Raw genomic sequence first — 18183 nt, forward strand, 5'->3', positions numbered from 1 at the left:
GAAGTTAGATATGTCAGGTGTGAGAGGTGGTGATAGAGGTGTGTATTTTTCTCGTTCTCCTGGGCAGACACAGAACTGATGTTGTTAAAGTTAATGGAGCTGCAGAAGCTTTAACATTAGCTGCAATGAGACAATCAGTATTCAGGGCAGTCGTTTAATTTCAATCAGTCTGACCTCTTTAGTAGTCTGAGGGACTGTCATCAGTCTATTAGCTCCTCGTGTTCCTCTCTTTACTTTCTTTCTTAGTCATGAAAAGGATTCATAGCCATTTTTGGGGGGATTTTTGTCTTTTTTTCTTTTTTTTTTCTTTAAATGACATAATAAAGACTGTATTAATGACAAATATGAGAGTATTAAGTGCTGTGTAATTAAATGACTGTCAGTAGGGGATACATTATAGGATGATAATGCAATTAGTTTGTCCAGCTAAATGGCCATCATACAGCCATTTTGTCTCAAGTGCTCTAATTGCTGGAGCACTGAACGCAGTGTGAGTGATTTGGTGAACATGAGGATGGATAATGGCTGACAAAGTAGTGTTTGGTCACTTTCTTGAGGAGGATAAAAGGATGTGATATGGTCAGTATATCAGTAAGGATTAAAAGATGAAGAAGAACAGGGTCAAAAACAGGTCATGGTCATGAAAAAAATTAGGGCTTAGATTTTCAATAAGGGAAATAATTGTTTAATAATGAAACATTATTTTAATTAAATAAATTAAAAAAAAAAATGTAAATGATTGTAGTATTGATCACAGGGTTATGTGTTACTTGCCTGTACCTGCATCTACTACTGCCGCTATTGGACTCTTGAGCAAGGCCCTTAAAAGGTGTAAAATGACTTTACAGCCAAATTCAGCCTTAAAAAGACATGAAAAGACATTACAAAAATAAACAAACAAACAAACAAAAAAAAAACGCCAGCATGTTTATGTGTGAGGACGTCTATAGAAGCCATATACTTTTCTCAACATCTGAGCAAACGTTTCACAGGTTAACAGTGGAACCCACAGAGACAGGGGGGGAAAAAGTCAGTCAGCAAAAGGAGTTACTGCACTGTTACAATAAAGACTAATATTTCTCCAGAGTTGTGTTTAGAATCCAATTATACGGAGGCAGGACGCAGCAGAAAGCGGCCATGGTGCAGAAGACTGATACGTTTCAGAAGGTGCTGACAACCCACGTGGGCGGAGGGATATTAAGAATGAGCAGACGTCGCTAACCTTAAGAGACGCCGCTCCTGATTTATTGAAATGTGTGGCTTCCACAGCTAAACGGACCAGAGTTAGAGGAGCGCTAGAAATGGAGCAGCGTGGTTAGATGAAGTGAGTCCAATCTCCAAGTCCCACAAGTAAACTGAAAATGTAAAGTGAGTTCCACTTCGGCCATTTATTTACCGAGCCCGCTCTCAAGGTCGGTTTGGAGTGAACTGCCAACGGAGCTGACTGAAGGCACTATGAAAGGAGAGTTTGCTTTAGAGGACCAACATCAATAAAATGTGTTGCAGTGTTTGTTGCAAAAATGCAAATGCGTCTCTGCTTGTCGCCGTGGAATTTTCAGTCAGGATGGTCAGTTATGGATATAAGCAACAAACCTGAATAATTCCTAGCTAATAATTTAATAGCATGGAGCATCCCTGAAAATGCTATTCTCATACAGTCACTGCCAAGACAACCGTATCTCCATTTATTTATTTATGTCTTTTTTCTTTTCTTTTTTTTAAATATATAATCAAACAATAATGGTGACCAGATTGACTTGTGAACAAGAACATGGACCTGTATGAATCTCAAAGTGGTAACTTTACAGTTTTAAAAATGAAGGTGCTTCCAAAAGGTTCTCTGAGCAATGCACCAATTTTTGGTTGTGTGAGTGTGAAGAACTTCTTGAAATGTCTGAACACTGTTAAAAGTATAAGTTCCTTGAGGAACTTTTGGAGGTTCTTCAATTTGAAACTGTTGAGGAACTTAACCCCTTAGCACAGCAAGGCCTAATGAGGGGTCTTACTCAGTAACTACAGGGACTTCTGCTCTTTATACTGGTGGGGCTGTTTGTAAGCAGGCAGCGTGTACCGTCAGCCACCAGCAGGGGGCCTGGCCAGCACAGTAGGAAAGCTGGTGGAGCTGGAGCAAATAACTCCAAGCCCCAGAAGCCCAAGCGGTAATCAATGCCGACCAGACCCACCAGTGTGGCACGGTATAAACACACCCAGCCAAACACGATTCCCTGTCGTACCTCTGTAGAGGGGCGAACGGTAACAGTGGTTCTAAGTTGTGAACAGTGAAGAAAAGCTGAAGTTAAACAAGAGAGTTTAGAAACAAGAGAGCCCCACCACAGACCCTCACCATCTGTTACACACACAATAACATAATACCCCCAAAAAAGAATCATAGGTAGAATCATTTAAACGAATAAATTAACTGCACTTGAGTCCAAACCCCCCACCATAGCATTGTTCTTTGGTTGTAGAAGGTTGTAATAACACTTCTGGCCGTTGACGGGTCATCGGCTTTTTAAGGGGTTTAAGGTGCTTTAAGTAACCTTCCAGAAAGGATTTTTAGAAGAAAAGGGTTGCTTGAAGGTTCCTCAAAGCACCGAAAAGTTCCTCCAGGAACAAGGTGGTGGCTGGTTGTTTCTAGTTCTGGTCCTCCAGGGACTTTTACTTTGAACAGTGAAGAACGTTCACCTGATGTAAAAGTTCTTCCCACTACATCTACATCTCTACTACAAGCATGATTCCTTATGAAACCAAAAGTGGTCCTTCTACAGCAGCACTCATAAAACCCTTTGTAGCACCTTTATTTTTAACAGTGTGTAAGCAGCATACATCTGAATCAGCACAGCATGACAAACAACAGCATCCTCCCCATTACTCATACAGTTCTCAACAGCCTACATACATAATTACATTTCTACCAGTGTACCGTTGACCTCCTTCTGTAGTAACAGTAGCTTCAGCTGTTTAATCTGCTTTGTTTTATTAAGAATTTCTGCCGGATTTGATTCAGCAGCCGGAGCCTGAGAGAGCACAATAGGCCTTGCTTTCTCCGGGTGGGTAGATGGCTTGCTCTCTCTCACCACATCACTCCATTGTTATGCTGGCTGGCATGGGCGTCTGCTAGTTGACATATCAGAGCTGAGTACCCGGCAGTCTCCTCCAAGCGCGTTGGTTGACCGGTGACGTTGAGTCGGAGGCAGTTTGAAAAGAGGCAGTGGCTGGTTGCGTGTGTTTTTATTACATGTAATGAGGGAGAGCATTATTGAGTGAGGAGGGTAAGTAGCTAACTAAAATTGGGGAGGAAAACTGGGTAAAAAAAATAATGCTTTAATCACTGATTTTGATTTTCCTGATATGTAATAAATGTTCCAAATTCATACATTTTTATATTTAATTATAGTTATTATATATTTCAATGTATTGTTATGAAATAGTGTAGTAAACACTAAGCTCTGAATGAGCTTGTTCACTAACATCAACAAAACATCCACAGAAACATGGTAAAGTGCAGATTCTACACTCTACTTCTTCTTGTGCATTCGTTTGCATGAACAGTAACTTCTCTGGCATCAGTTTTAAACCAGTATCAGTAATATTAAATAAGGTTATTTCCATTTTGTAGTGGAAAGAGGCTGCTTAAAGCCTCCAGAGTTGGAGCTAACCTCAGTTTGTATGAAACTATATTAGATACATTTTGTTATGGATTGATTATGGATTATCAGATATGTTTAATGCATATGATTCATTCTAGAATCAAGGGTACATTTTGCCTCCCCCAGATAAACCTTTTGTTATTAAAAAAACAAAAAAAAACAACCTTGATTATTAATACATAATCAGTTTTGTAAAATAATACCAATTATATTAAATCATCACTATGAATAAAGCGTGATTTATATTTTAGGCACAGTTTATACACAAAATATCAAATAACTATGAACACATTACGTCTTCGCTTCCTGATTCAGGCATTTAACTCTGAGTCTAGTTTTCAGGGTTTTTAGGTTCACTCTATTAACAGTTACAAAGTTAGTTGTATAGAGTATCTATTTTCTGTAGAATATATCATTTTAGCAATTATATATATATATATATATGGTCAACTCTGTTTTATACAGAAACAAATATATATATACAAATATATATAAATATACTTATATATGTATATATATATTATTTATAATATTATAATATTATATAATATTATAATATATATATATATATATATATATATATATATATATATATATATATATATATATATATATATAAGTATATTTATATATATAAATAAATATACAAATATATATATATTTGTTTCTTGTTCTGGTCAACTCTGTTTTATAACATCTGTTATAAAACTGTGTAAAATCTGCAAACAGTTCTAATAAATAATAATAAATAAAAACGTGACATCACTTCCTCTGGCGGGACACATGTAGAAAGCAGTGAGATATGTCACACTTCTAGTCTCATTATTTTGTATAAAATGTTGAGGATAAATCAACAGTATATTAATTATTGGTCAGATGTGTTATTGTGATATTGAGCGAATCTCACATTCAGTTTTTAATAAACGATAATTCAGCCTTTTGCCGTGCCATGTGGAATCTAGTATGAGATTAGGGACATGGAGTTAAGGCACAAAATAGTGGGAAATGTCAACTCTTTTAATGGTTTAACTGGTTTAAAATGAGTCAAATCTTTCCATACTTTCCATAAATGTGCCCGCAGCTCTAGAATAGATCATATATTTGTTAATAGAAAAAAAAAAAAAACCAACCAGATCAGCATTACAGAGAAATGCATAGAAAATGTGTTTCTATAGGTTACAAATACATTAAAAAAGATATGCATAAAGATATCTGGAGGCCAATAAATACATCGGACGCACACCTGTCCTATATTTATAAGCAATTAACAACATGACCCAATCTCCTCGTGCATCCATTGCCCACATCGGCTCATATGAAGCCGTAGTAAGTGTATTGCATTTTAACTGTGAAGACTGGAACAACACTGTATGTGTGTCAACCACCTCAATAACTTCAGTGTAGTGAAAAATGGATGCTGAAGCAGCTCTGCAGCACACTGCCTCCTTTTTCATTAAAAAAACCCAATGAATCGTGTTGTGCTCCGGAGCTCTGGATGTATTTCTCCACACAAAGAGAGAGAGGCCCAGGAACAATAGCTCAGTACTTCACTCAGCAGCTTTCCAATAACAAAAGTTGTCTGAACGTTGGCGTACTCGATGCCATCAGACGGGCCAGAGTTTCCAATTCGCACTTTAATCCTGAATCTGATTCACACCATGACAGATAAAGTGGGAGAAGAGGCTTTTAAAAGTCCAGAGTACGTGCTGCGGTCCCTCTCACGTCAGAGTTTTCCCTCTAATGTAGAACACTCTGGACGTCCGTCTGCTCGCAGAGAAGATGTGAGGTTTCTCATCTGCCGAGACCAAGGTTTCAGGCCGGTGAGTGCGGTATGCGCATGTGTGTGTGTGTGGTCGTAATAAAGTCAGGCTGGCGAGTGGCACGCAGCGCATAAACCTGATACACTGGTAATGTTCCTGTCCTCCTTCTCTATCTCCATCTCCTTCACTGTCCCGCTCTCCAGAGCATCGCCTGAGAGACTGCCTCTTTATCTCCCAGCCTTTTCACATCCGCAACTCAAATTAAACAGCCGCGCTGTAATGAAAGACGCCGCTTCAGATTTGAATCTGTAATTGAAACAAACTGTGTATTGCTTTCTAATTTTAGCACCGGGGGCACAATGGGGAGCGCTCCGTCTGACTGTTAGTCATGAGGTCCCCGGTGACCTTGCACTTGTGGCCACCGGAATGATTAAAGATCAAGGCCCAGAACCATTTCCTTTCAAACGGGAAGATGAATGGTGCCTGCTGGAAGGCGCCTCGCACATTGCCGGTTAGCAATTAGATTTTGGCGTCAGGCACGTAGCTGCTACTCTATGTTAAAAGTACGAAGGGGAACAAAGTGGCCCGGTTTGCCTTTTCGCTGCGGGCCGTATTCCATGCGAGACACTAATAAGCAATGTGTGCTTCCAAAGATGTATTGTTCCACAGCAAACATGAGCAGCTACTCAGGGTGCATAACAGTAGTCGCCAGATGCCTTCGTCCCTTCAGGCTACTGCATCTGAATGCGAACTGCAAAACAGCACCTGAAACTGCAGACAGGTCAGTTAGGCCGGTCGTTTATTTGACTGAGAGACTTATTTCGCGCCATGCGTACTCGGTAAACAACCACGGCCACTTTCAAGCATGTGTTGAGGCAGTGATATGTCGCAGAGCAGTATTCAGCATCAAAATGAAAGGTTAAAAGGTTGTTATTGAATTCATACACTCTCATTAACTGAAAGGACACACCTGCACTACATACAAATGGCTCCTTTTGAAGCCAATCAGAGCTTTTTTTGTGGTGTGGCTTCAGATCCGTTTTGGTGCCGTCAGCTACTTTGAGTTGCACCCATTGCTGACACAGATTTGCAAATGCACACACACACACAAACATAAACCTAAAAGCCAGGAGTGGGCTAGAGGGGTATAAAGCCCCCCAGCATTGAGCTGTGGAGCAGTGGAAGAACTGTGTTCTCTGGAATGATGAAGGGTACTCCCAGTACTTGGGGATAGGGTGGGGTGCTGATCATCCAACATCCTGACTTCACTAACGCTCTTGTCGCTGAATGCAATCAAATCCTCATAGCAGTGCCCCTCCATGAACTAGTAGGAAGCGTTCTTCCCTGGACAGTGGAGACAGTTTCTCCTACAAAAGCAGGATAAGGTGTCCCAATACTTTTGTCCATATAGTGTTTAATCAGTATAAGTAAGTAAAAGGTAAATACACACAAGAGCAGGATTGTAGCATGCATGTGTAGGTATGTGTAGTGCACTGGCTGTTAGCCAAGGAGCTAGACTAGCCCATGTACCACCCTGCTATTTTACCTCTTATCTAGCTGAAGAGATTTTAGGGTTGTAGAGGTCTGCTAAGGTTAGCTTTTAGCCTAGCAACTGGGTAGCGACCGGATTAGCTTCCCTGCAATATTATCCCTGCTGACACTGGTTAAGGTTTCACCAGTATGATTAACTTGATGAAGCTTGTCTCAAGCTGGTCATGCTAGTTGTCTAGTTTGGTACACGTCTGGATCAAGACTCACCAGCTTGACCAAGGTGGCTGACCAGCATAACTACACTGGTCCATCAAAATGACTTGCCTGGCCAAACTGGCTCAGTGAGCTTTGCCTCAGTACCTAACTAGTGTGACCACCTTGACACCAGCTTCATCCTTCATCCAGTTCCAGAGCTGAGCTGATCTTCCAGCATACGCTGTGTTTTTGTCTGGATGGCGAGCTTTTCAACCACCTTGACCATCAAGGACCAGTTGTCAGCAAAAGCTGGAGCTTTCAGCAGGGTATGATAATTACTTTTAGCTCCGTAGACCGAGTGCCAAAGTAAACAAACGAACTTCAGGCATACCAAGCATGTCTTGGCTTATGGACTTGACTACACTTTGGGGTAACTGCCGAACTACTGCTTTAAGAGAGTAGGAAAGAAAGGCTGCTGCAACAGGCTGGTTCAGCTGGATGCAGCATCACACACATGAGCTTGGCCGCCGGGGAAGGCTGCATGAGATGAAATGGCAGAAGACAGAGATGGCCAAGGAGGGACAGTTCCAGTCTTTCTGAAACAGATCTTCTCCCACGTTATTGATTCAGCGTGTAAGACAAGCCTCTCACTCTTCAGCCCGTCAGAGATGGACACGATAGCATCAGCCGCTCATACTGCAGGGAGGGGAGGGGGGTGTAGATATTATCTCCTGAAGCAAGCCAGGGAAGTTTGCCTCTCTCTCTTTGGGCTAATGTTTGAAGCTCCGTTAAATCATTTGACACGATCCCAAGGAGCGCAGCCGGAGAGACGTCTTCATCACTTAGCTGATTGAAATCTTATCTTAATAATTGGAGATGACATCACCACATCATCCAACGAGGTCGCGCCTCATTATTTTAATTTGTCACACATGCGTCTGTGTTGGAGTTGCTTAGATTTGAGGGGAGAGGCGTTAGAGACAGTACAGTCTTTGTGGCTCTCGAATGCGAGGGGATAAGACGTTAAAATCAGTGTTATGCAAAATGCAAATAGCATAATAACCATTGAATACGTTTGTCCTATCTTTGTCCTTATTGGCTCAAAGTGTGGAGGTAGGGTCAGCCTGGATTTTTTCCATTTTCCCTCACTTTTGTTAATGGACATTTTTAGTTTTTAGGATGTAACAAGCTTACTGTTGTTGTTTGTTTGTTTGTTTGTTGAGTATTTACCAATACATGTTAGCTGTGACCAGTCCCACCCACTAGCTATGTCTCCCAAAGGAGTCTAATATATGGCAATAAACAATTTTTTTAAATGTATGACATATATTAAAATATATGGAATTACATTATATCCAACATGTTTTACAATTAATCAATTACAAAATTATTTCAAATATACAACATGAATGCATGAATTTATTTAAAATTGGCCATTTCCAAATGTGGAACATATATTTATCACAAACCTACATATTTGATAATGTACGACCAAAAATAGTCATATCTCCATCTCCAGAATGGCAACCTTACAACTGCACTAGCATTTTTATTGGTCCATTCATCACACAGTTGTCACACAATGCATTATTCATAAATGTCAAATATGTTAAAAACAGCAGGGAAATGTATGAAATGACATTAAATATTATAATATACAAATAATATATATGTATGTTTACTATGTATCATATATACATACATGCATGTACCTACCATATGGATCATATGTATGGTCTGTATAGTATGCATATACATATGTACAATATCATAACATATATGGATACATTATTCACAGTATGTATATTTAATGTATACATATATTACATTATATTCATGTATAAATATGAGGGGAGAGGCATTAGGAACAGTACAGTCTCTGGGGCTCTCGAATGCGGGAGGATATGACGTTAAAATCAGTGTTATATGGTTATAATGTACAGAAAGACAAAGTAGGAAATGGTGGATGATTGATTTCTTTATTTTACAAGCTGTTGTTAAAAGCATAGCGAAGCTTTTTTGACCCAAAGGTGTTTTAAAAAAAGGGCTGATGATGAAAATGTGTGGGGTGTTTAATTATCATGTAATTGATTATTTTTATTATTATTATTTGGTGTCAATTATTTATACACAGTGTTGTTTTCCGCAAAAAACTGTGAAAAAATCTTCAACACTACCTATAAGACAGAAAGTGTCAACTATACTGGAGAAGGAAAATCTCCTTATCCTTCAATAGAATTTTTGGAGCATTTCTATTGGTCCATTCAACATAAGACAACTTAGGCACAATGTACAAACAGGACATATTCATATTATTACATATAGATACATAAACATGAACCTATGGGCACCATGCTGCCTAATGCCTGCTTACATTTACATTTACATTCATGGCATTTAGCAGACGCTCTTCTCCAGAGTGATTTACAAAAGTGCTTCACTATTTACCCAAGAAAAACTTCAGCTAGTTTGAATAGACTAATAATTTAAAGATCCTCTAAGTTAAGAAGGAGTCTTCAGTCTGGGTTTGAAGACAGCGAGCGCTGGACTCTGCTGTTCGGACACCCAGGGGAAGTTCGTTCCACCACTTTGGTGCAGGACAGAAAAGAGCCTGGACGCCCGTGGATTTTGAGGGATGGCGGGTCGAGCCGAGCCGTACTCGAAGCTGGAAGGGCTCTTGGTGTGGATCGGCTTTTGAACATTGCCATCAAGTACGGAGGGGCTGGTCCGTTCTTGGCTTTGTAGGCCAGAGTCAGGGTTTTGAATCTGATGAGGGCAGCAGCTACAGGAAGCCAGTGAACCCAGCTGTGGGCTAGAGGGATATAAAGCCCCCCAGCATTGAGCTGTGGATCAGTGGAAGAACTGTGCTCTCTGGATTGATGGTTGGTGCTCCATTCAATACTCATGGGATAAGTTGGGGTGGTCATCCAACATCCTGTCTCACTGAATGCAATCAAATTCTCACAGCAATTCCCCTCCAAAATCTAGTAGAAAGCCTTCTTCCCTGGACAGTGGAGACAGTCACTCCAACAAAATCAGGATCGGCTCTTTTAAATACCCCTAATTTTTTAAAGAAACCATGAGTCAGCAGGTGTCCCAATACTTTTGCCCACATAATGTATGCATAACACATATGTGACATTACTGTGACCACAAGTTTTGATACTCCAGATGATTAATATTTCATGTACAGTCAGTTACTGTAACAGCAGTGTCCTCCATTAGAAGACACTGTGATAATACAGTGGCACCTTTTTATACGAGCCATGCTTAATCTGTCCCTCGGGAAGAAGTCAAATATTACATCAGTGTTTTTAACCCTTGTCCCCTGTAATTCACGGTTAATCTATACTTCTTCAAACACATTGACTATCCCCGCACCTTAAATCAGGGGGGCTATAAAAACATGACATGAGGAACTTCTTAAATCTCCTAGATTATTCCACTGTCAGCACTTTCCTTGGTGCTGTATAATCGATTAGGAGTGGGGGCTGCTGTGAAATGAATGATTCAACTGCTGTCTTCACTGTAAATCACATTCGGGTGCTATATCTGTGTGATGTACATCCGCGGGGCTTTCCGCTCAGGACATGCTGATGTATGTGACCATGCTGTTTGAGCTGAGCTCTGCTCAAATATGTTATTTGTAAATATTTGTTGCTTCATTTCGGGAGCGTTGAGAGTTTGCTAACATTTGCAAAATGAATTTCACGCAGCATGCACTGTCTATCGGCAAGCACTTTCCGCCGCCACGCTATAAACCTGTGATATTTAATCCCGGGCTGAGACGGATGTTTATTCTTCATACGCCGGCCCGACTTAAGCACTCAGCCTCTTTCTTACTGCGCTAACTTTATTGGAAAGAGTTTTGATGCAGGTATGAAATTTTCCTTCACTTTAATGGAAATGGAAGAAAGCCCTTAGTTTTCCAGCCACTTCTTCTTTATTCTGCTTTGAGGAGACAAGTTAAATAGCAGGTTTTAGTAGTGATGTTGTCAACTCAATAATAGGCTTTCTGTGTTAATGGGCTTAAAGCTTCCTGCATGTTCATATAGCACTAATTTTAGTTGAAATGCTCTGCATTGCACAAAAGGGGCTCTCTGACCTCAATTAAATTACTTAGCGAGACAAGCCGAATGGAACCGAGCAACTCAATAGAAATGGCTAATTTCGAGGTCACAGGGGTCGCCAGTGCTGTGTTTGCAGTGCAGTTTGCTGCACATGCAAATGTTCCTGTCACTCAGTACACAATGTACAGCGGTCTTAAATCCAGAATCATATAAAAAAATGATCATGTTAATGTCCTGAATACTTATCTGATGTAGTAGAGTGTAATGAAGGGGGAAAGAGGGCAAAGTGCAAGAGCTGAGGGCCAGGTAGTGTATTAGAGTATTGAGAGGGTATTTTTATATACTCCCCTTTTTTGTTACTAAAATTATTTCAAATGCAAATAGCATAATAAGCATTGAATAAGTTTGTCCTATGTCCTTATTGGCTCAAAGTGTGGAGGTAGGGTCAGCCTGGAATTTTTAATGGACATGGGTTTTTAGGATGTAACAAACTTACTGTTGTTGTTTGTGTTTGTTTGTTTGTTGGGTATTTACCTATACATGTTAGCTGTGACCAGTTCCACACACTAGCTATAATATATGGTTCAATATATGGCAATAAACATTTTTTTTAAATGTATGACATATATTAAAATACAGTATATATGGAATTCCATTATATCCAACATGTGTTACAATTAATTAATTATTAAATTAAGTAAAATATATCAAATAAATGCCAATTTATTTCAAATTGGCCATTTCCAAACGTGGAACATATATTTGTCACACAAATATTTGATAATATATGACCAAAAATAGTCCTGTCTCCAGAATGGCAACCTTACAGCTGCACTAGCATTTCTATTGGTCCATTCATCACACAGTTGTCACACAATGCATTATTCAAATAATGTCAAAAATGTTAAAAACTGCAGTGATATGTATGAAATTACATATTAAATATTATAATATATAAATTATATATATATATATATATATATATATATAGAGAGAGAGAGAGAGAGAGAGTATGTATATTTAATGTATTCAAATGTTACATTATATTTGCATAAATATTAGTCATGTATAAATATATGCCCAGTCTTTTTTATGTGCATAGATGGCTACTAACGGCATGTCTTTGGACTGCTAAACACGCTTGCATGAGAACACTATCCTCTGCCAGTTCTGATGCATCAGTTAACTCAGGGGTGGATAACAGGGGACGGAGTCCAGCACAGTTTGCTGGTTTTTCCACTCCAGCAGACCTCAGACTCATCTGGCCGGTGAGTTGAATCAGGGGTGAATGACCAGGAAAAGAACAAAGCAGGGATTCAGCCCTCCAGGACCAGAATTGCCCACCACTGAGCTAACTGATGCCAGCACTGGCTTGCATTGCAGTGAGTGATGGTCAGTTATACTCTCCTGGACTGCTGGCCACAAATGGTGGCGGCATCAGAGGGAATCGGGGAGCTTGCAGTTTTCCAACAATTAGACAGTTAGACAGTTGTGCCACTCTGGAGCCTTGGCTTATAATCCCTGCTGTGTACAAAATAGAGTCAGAATTTAGCTGTAAAATGTAGATTTTTGTATTTGTATGTTTAATGGAGATGAGTTTAAGAAGGTAACAAGCTTCTTTTTGGCCTTCTTTCTCTTCTCTAATCTGGGTAAATGATTCTTGCTTTGGTGCCTTATTTTTTACACTGAAGATTTCTCTCATGACAAGATCCTTCGCATCCATATTTCTTTGACATTTAGTTTTGGATCCCCACTGTCTGCCATCACTTTTTCCTGCCTTCCGACCGATTCGTTGCTCCATTCAGCAGCTGCTACACGGAAAAATAATAAGAAGCCTGCTCCGCCAGCCATGTCCTTCTACCAACACACAGCAATAGCTGAACCTATTTACAGGGGGAAATGAATGCAGAGGGCTTTATTTTGGCTGCATTTTTCAAGGTCAGCAGGATGTAGCGTTTTATAGGGGAAGATAACGTCCAGCCAAACCAGATTTGGACTCAGTTTTACAAGCATTCACTCAAGCGGTTCTTCGTACAAGTCCCCTTTTTTGTCTCATTTCAAGTTACTTTGAGCTCACACCATACAGAGGGGCTTGGGAGAGGCTTTCACCCACCCCTCCCAGTTCTCCCTCCATGTGCATCCTGAGGGTTGCCAGAGTAGTTAAATCTCTCTAATTGAGATGCTGCCCCGTCACTCTGCAGCTCTCTCCTGCCTCCTGCACCCAGTAGGACGCTAATATTTCCTGGCACCGTTCGGCCAGGCTGTCAGTTATCTCTCAGCAGAGCTGCAGTAAATATCCTGCATTGATTAAGCAGATTTGCATAGGCAGTGCAGGGCTCAAGGCGAAGAGCTGAATGCTAACCAACACCATCCACAATGTGACAGACCCAAAATATCACCCCTCCCTGTGGGGCCGCCAGGGAGGCCCGAAGTGAGCTGCACAGCCGCAGCCTGCCGGGGGCAGCCAAGCCGCCTGTTCTCGGGCCAAATCACAGTCTTTACACCTCGGCTTAGATGCCCTGTGATAGCTGCTGATAGTTTGACTCCAGTGTAAACCGGTTCCCGACTACAGCCCCAAAGAGAGCGCTCATCCTCCTTTTGTGCCCTCTCCACTTTTCTCTGCCGGTGCATTCAGGCCGGATACCTTGAGGACAGCCGTCTGACATAGCTATGCACAAAAAAACAGAGTCAGGATAATTTAGCGGAGTGTATCCCCCCGCTTTTTTTTTCTGCAGAGTGGCCAGCTTTTGATGCAGCCTCCTTGATGACAGTCACAATGAGCTTATCTCAGTGGGATTGCAGTCTCTGGCCTTCAAAGGATCAGGAGCGCAGAGTTAGCAGCTTCTCTACGCTTCTTTACCTGCTCAGGATTTTGCCGGTATCCGCCGCAGCGAGTTGTTGCTCTTTTCTCATTTTCAGATGCGACTGTTTTATTATATTTTATTTCTGCTTGAAGCAATCCTCCCGTTGCCATCAAACCGTTTGTAATCCTCAAAATAAGCAATGCTAGCTCCATGTTCACTGGAACCACTGTGCATTCTTATTACTCATGCTGCATGGACAGAATCCTTCTCTGGAGGTAATTTAAGCTTCCCCGGAGCAAGAATCATCAGATTTTAATGGGCCAGGCCTGTGGTCACATCGCTGAACTTTGGCCTTCACCAGAGTCCCTTTTCTTCCTCCACCTCAGAGCTGGAGCCAGGTGGGAATCTGCTGTTGAGTTGTCTATGCCGGCAGGAATCACTCCAGACGGCGCTGGCTGATTGAATGAATGAATGCTTTATAGATTCCCAATCTCTGCACTTAAGGACGTACCAATTGAGGCCTAGCCAACCTTATCAAGAAGTACAGAGCAGAATCAATAAAGGGAAGAATCTTGATTTGGGCTGTGAATGGTTTGTGCTTTAAATAATGCATAATTTCTTCAAGACTGAAAATAAATTGAAAGGATTTAGGCGGATTTGCTTATCTGTCGGACACCATGAAGCATTACACTCTCGAGGCTTTGGGAAGCATATGAAAAAGCGCTAATCTCGCAGGAGTTCAATATTAAGTTCCCGTCACTGTCAGGCCCGGTTTAAGAGAGGGACGTGATTAAGCCCTTCTGCAGAGATGAACGTTAAAAGCTTATGCGCTGCAGAAACATACTCTGCCGTTGTTAATGTGCGGATTAGGCCATTTTCTCCTTCCCAACAAAAGTATCAATAAGTGATTACAGAATGACATAATACAGCTTGCCACCACACCACTCGCGTTGCTCTCAGTGTCGTGCACGTACAATGGGGGCTCATGTGAAGAACACACACAGGAGGGGGACGTGCGGCGTTTGTATTTGTGTATGTGTGTATTTTCAGAAAGAAATTCAGTGGCTGAAGTAGCTGCTAGTCAGAGGTCACCCTCAATAACTTAATTTGCAGTCAGAACCAAACAGAACTTTAAATAGAAGTTATGAATGTTGAGGAGATCTTTTGGAAGTTTCCAAAACAGGTAGGACTCCTGGACCCCTAACAGACCTGAAACTGCCCCCTCAAATAAACAGCACCTCATGCTACTGTGAGACGATGGCTGTGAATCTGAAAGGAGGATGAGATGATTAAGAAGAAGAATATGAGAAAAGCAATCCAATCCAATCCAAAAATCCAAGAAAGCAGCTGCTGCTGTTGCTGCTGCTGCTCCTACTAGAACAATGGACTGACCACCCCCAGAATCCAGACCTCAACATCATTGAATGTGTTTAGAATGCTTTATATGGTGGGAAGCAGAAATTGTTCAAAATGTAGAAGAGGAGTGGAAACATTTGTGAAGGAGACTGGAAGCTGTTTTGAAGGTATAGGCTTTAGGTATAGGAGTTCTGAACAGTCAACCATCTGATATGAGATTTAGCTGCTGATGCTTCGGAGTAATGTGATTTCTTCCCTGGCGCAAAGCCATTTTGACTGGAAATGAAGTAAACGAAGAGTGCTCTCCGACGAGAGTGCTGGGGCTGTAAGCAGTGTGGATTTGAGAGCGGGCTTGTGCTGCTATGTGGCCTGTATTTGCAGGGGTATGTATCATTGCTTTCATGCAAAAACTGAATGGGCAGCAGAAATGATCTTTTTACATTGACTTCCATTAAAAGTTAAGAAGTTTTTACCTTCTGTAAAAAATGAGACATTTGTGTGATTCTTTTTTCTTCTTCCCGACAGTCAGTTTGAATTTGCAGCATTTAACACTGAATAGCAATTGTGGACCAGGCTCTTGGTTGTTTATGACATCTGACACCCCTCTGTCATTCACTGCGGGAGGCGGGGGAAGGCCAAGATCATTTCACATTTTCTCTGGAATCAGTCAATTACTTCTCTCACTGCTTTTTGCATCTGTGATCTCGCCCTCTTTCAGCCACAAGATGAGGCGTTTGCCACACTAAATATAAATTCAATGAATAATTTTATATTTACTTAGAGCAATATTCCACAGTACTCCGGCGTGGAAAGTCACCCTGCCTGCCGTCTCACTGATGTGCATTTGAATGCATTTTTATCGCACAACTTTTTTCATCCTCAAACCAAAGTGGGGGAAAAAATCTCTTCCCCAACCAAGTCCACTAGGAAAGTATGTGTGTGTGTGTGTGTGTGTATGTTGGGAAGCATTTTATTAGCCCGTCAAGCCCAATCATATTTATGGTTCTGCGGCTTCACAGATGAGAGTACTCTCCATTACTCCTTGTGTTATTTATAATATCATGAACCTGGTGTATGACAGTGCTTATTTTATCCTGCATTCTAATCTGCTCCTAATAAAGACATGCCAAGCTCAGGGTGTGAAAAATGAGCGCTCTGCATTGGCTGGCGAGAGTGCTGGGGGATAAATCAGAAGTGGGGGCGATGCAGGCCCACAGATAATCTCTGACTGCAGTGCTGCATTCGCGCACTCCGCTCAATAGCAGTGATGTACAGTAATGAAAATCCATGCAAACTACTGAAGGGACCGGATGGAGGTGACTCTCTAAAATGATTGGGGTCCGCAGTCTTTCACATAAACGTCCCTCCCCCCCGCACGCCAACGGCAGGGCAGCCCCCTGGGCTGTAGGGAAGTGCAGTGAATTATTGTTTAATAAAGTGAAGAAGACAATTACGCTTGTGATTACTTTGACTGATTTGATTAGAAGCTGAAGCTCGGTGGTGGAGGTGGATGGTATGATGGTATGATGGTATGATGGTATGGGAGCGTTAGCACATCGGTTGCATCCCGATGCATTTTTCTGGGCATTTCGTGGAGGCTGCCAGTGCAGGAAACTGTCCATCTGCATGCTACATTTAAAAAAAATGGCATAATTGGGGTGGTGAATATATGAATATAAGAATATGTGGGATCTATATATTAGGCAGCAAGTGAACAGCCAGTTCTTGAAGGCGGTGATGTTTAGGAAACAGGAAAATGGCCAAGCATAAGAATCTGAGGGCCTGGATTGTGTTCGGATTATTCAAACCACATTCAGAGAGACGTTCTCGTTCACATTTAATACAGGTGTAAATGGAAACAGCGTTTTCTGTGATCAGATTCCGTCAGGCAAGCGGGAATACATCTGTCAGAAAAAATTAACCTTAATGGGAGTAATAATCACAGGAGGGATTTGTATGCATCATTGCTGTCATGCAGGAACCTTGTACTCCATTTTTTGCAGGTTTTCACTTTTTGACATCATTTGAATCTGGCCATTGTTCTTCACATTCTTTAAACATTTCATACTGAATGGACCAATAGAAATGCTCCAAAATGCCTTGGAATAAAATCGGACATTTTTTACAGTGTTTTTGTTGATCGGATTGTGTTCGGATTTCACAAAAAGCCGGGTGCAAACACCCCCAAGATACAATGTGATCGGATTATGATCGGATCACTCAAACCATATTCAGAGGTGGTCTGAGACGATCTCGTTCACATTTAGCGCAAGTGTAAAAGGAATGTGTTTTCTGAGATCGGAAATCGGATTCGCCAGGCAAGCAGGAATATGTCTGTATTAAAACCTTAATAGGAGTAATAATTACTCTCTCTCTCTCTCTCTCTCTCGCTGTTACACTCTATCTCCCTCGTCCTTTCTTATTCTTGGTGTTGGTAGTTGAGAGCAGTATTACCTGTTGTTTCTTTGCGGTTTAAACAGTCTGTCATATTTTGTCAGAATCTACGGTGTTGTAGAAGAACCTTCATGTCTCCCAGATCAGGACAGTTTTGATGAGAAGCTGTTTTTACGCGGGAAAGTAAAATCGGATCTGCTCTGATCTGACTGGACAAACAAAATCCGATCAGAGTATCCGATCCAGATACTATTCAGATACAAATGTATGTCAATGAAAGGTGTAAACTGTGATGTTCTAGACGACTGGGGCAGAGCATCAGGCAGTATTCACAGTGTGGTGTTCACAGTATGCAGTGGTCAGTACCTACCAAAAGTGCTCCAAAGAAGGACAACCAGTGAACCAGCAACAAGGTCATGGAAATCAAGGCCTTATTGAGGCACATGGGGAGCGAAGGCTAGCC

General features: G+C 41.2%; 1 protein-coding gene across 16 annotated transcripts in view; it reads left to right on the top strand.

Moving 5' to 3' along the window:
- The window catches only part of nrxn3a (neurexin 3a), a 472173-nt gene that overhangs the window by 435607 nt on the left and 18383 nt on the right, over positions 1-18183 (top strand). The gene's annotated exons all lie outside the window — the stretch shown is intronic.

This window comes from Salminus brasiliensis, chromosome 10 (genome assembly GCF_030463535.1).
Source record: "Salminus brasiliensis chromosome 10, fSalBra1.hap2, whole genome shotgun sequence".
NCBI lineage: Eukaryota > Metazoa > Chordata > Actinopteri > Characiformes > Bryconidae > Salminus > Salminus brasiliensis.